Raw genomic sequence first — 2,597 nt, 5'->3', positions numbered from 1 at the left:
CTTAACAAATGCCATAATTATTATTACAGTTCCTGCCTATCCCCTCTTCCCTTCCTCCTGCTCCATCTTCTCCCCTTCCCTCACCACAGAATCTATGGGGTAATTTTCCCCTTGCCAGCATGGACTCAGCACCTATGGCCAGAATCCAATTCTACATCTCTCAGCTCTTCCAGAAAACTTCTTACATATATAGAGAGAGGGAGAGAGAGACAGAGACAGAGAGAGTAGTGTTACAGAGAGACTAGTGTTCTGAAATTATGCAAGCACATATATTCTTTATATCAATACTGTACATGTAGTTCCAGTACTACTGATGTTCAATAGATGAGATGAGATACAGAGATTGCAATTTATATTTCATATTAGTAGTTAAGCTCTCCTGTCAGGGGGAAAAAAAGGAAAGTTGATATTTTCTGGGCATGCCTCCAGCTATTTCCAGAGATCTGGATCCAGAGATCTTACAAAAGCAAATTGTTTTCTTCTTTCATTCACTTGGTGTCTGATTTCCCATTTTTTCTTTGCTTACCAAGTGTATTGTAACTGCAACTAGGAGTGAAGACAGAGTGACGAACAGTGCTCTGCATAAGGTAAGCACTCAATAAACATCTCCGATTATACAGGCTGAGTATGTTGTCTATAAATTCATAGTTGTATGAAATAAACATGATTCCTACTTTTGAATTTCTTTGACTTGACTTCACAGTGCGAGAAGACTCTTTTACAGAAAAGCACTGATAAAACTTTCAAAGATTCTACGTTCATTAAAAAGCATTCAGTTAGTCTGGGTGTTCATTCAAGATGTTATGCACTGAAAAGAAAAATAAAATCCCTAACAGATGTTCTTTTGCTAAAGAATATTAATGGAATAAAGCTGTCAGGAAGCTGTGATATAAGATCCTACATCCTCATTTTGTAGTTTGGCTACCTTCCATGGAAGTCATTTAGCAGAAGGTGCAGCATTCTATCAATACTAGGTGTTGCTGTCAATATATTACTGGGTGCCGTGCTGCTACGACTAGCCCGTGAAACCCTTCTTCTGACCACTCTTTGTAGCTGAGGGACCATTGTTTGGAAGTAATGAATTCTCCAGGAATGCCTTCAGTATTATTTTTATCTTGTCTTCCCTGGACAGGAGAGAGATTCTCCTCCCATCTAGACTGTAACTGGGTTTAAAAATATTCTTGCCATTTCTCCACTTCTCATGAGCACACTACTGGTTAAGATTTAATTCTGGAAAGAATGGAGTGATTCCTTTTCTTTCAGGAATACAATGCATTAAGACCTTTAGATTTTTTATTTGAAAGGTTAGGCAAGATGATGGTTTTGTTTATTATAAAGGGTTTCAGTCAGAATCCTTGGAAAAACAAGCAAAGAAACTTGCCCTCCCCACCATTCCCCTTGGAACTCAACAGGATCTTGAAATCTTTTCCTTGTGCTTTTGTTGCTTAACTAGATAAACGTCACAATACTTTTTTATGGTATTTGTTAAGGGGTTACTATGTGCCAGGCACTTGCCAGTGCTGGGGTGGATACAAACCAATTGGGTTGGACACGGTCCCTGTTCCATGTGGGTCTCACAGTCTCAATCCCCATTTTACAGATGAGGTAACTGAGGAACAGAGAAGTGAAGTGACTTGCTCAGGGTCACAGAAGACAAGTGGCAAAACCGCAATTAGAACTCATGAGCTTCTGACTCTCAGGCCTGTGCTCTATCCATGATGCCATGCTGCTTCTCATATAAATTAAAGTTAAAACTACAGAATTAAAGGAAAATTTCATTTTGAGCTGTTGAAGGACAGGTACAGAATTGTTAGGGGAAAATATGACTTTAAAGTCAGCAGTGGAACTACTGCCGTGTGGATCTTGCCCCAGACTTCCACATCAATTGACATTGGTCAAAATGAAGCTGTGTGGAGTTTAAAAACCTGGATGCTCCAGAGATTTATTGTCCCAGAAATACAATACTGGGACTTGGGTAAGGTCCTAATGCAGAAAGATATGGGTTACCTGGTGCAGTGCCAGATTATTTTGTGATGGGGGACCCATCTTCAGTCTTTTGGGGGACAGACTCCAAGACTCTGGAAGGACCCCTATAATGTAGAATGAAGTCTCAGGACTGAGTTTCATCAATCAATGGTATTGATTGTTTACTGTGGAAAGAGCATTATGCTAGCATTTGGGAAAGTACAGTGCTTAGTACAGTACCTGGCACATAGTAAGCGCTTAACAAATACCATTATTATTATAATACAAGAGAGACATGATCCATGCCTTATAGTCCTGCGGGGGAGACAGATATTAAAATAAATTACCGAGAGGGGAAGCAGCAGACTCTAAGGATATGTACTTAGAGAAGCAGCGTGGCTCAGTGGAAAGAGCACGGGCTTTGGAGTCAGGGGTCGTGAGTTCGAATCCCAGCTCTGCCACTGGTCAGCTGTGTGACTGTGGGCAAGTCACTTAACTTCTCTGTGCCTCAGTTCCCTCATCTGTAAAATGGGGATTAAGACCGTGAGCCCCACGCGGGACAACTTGATTCCCCCCGTGTCTACCCCAGCGCTTAGAACAGTGCTCTGCACATAGTAAGCGCTTAACAAATA

The sequence above is a fragment of the Ornithorhynchus anatinus genome, chromosome 2 (assembly GCF_004115215.2).
Source record: "Ornithorhynchus anatinus isolate Pmale09 chromosome 2, mOrnAna1.pri.v4, whole genome shotgun sequence".
NCBI lineage: Eukaryota > Metazoa > Chordata > Mammalia > Monotremata > Ornithorhynchidae > Ornithorhynchus > Ornithorhynchus anatinus.
This window is presented reverse-complemented; position numbering follows the sequence as displayed.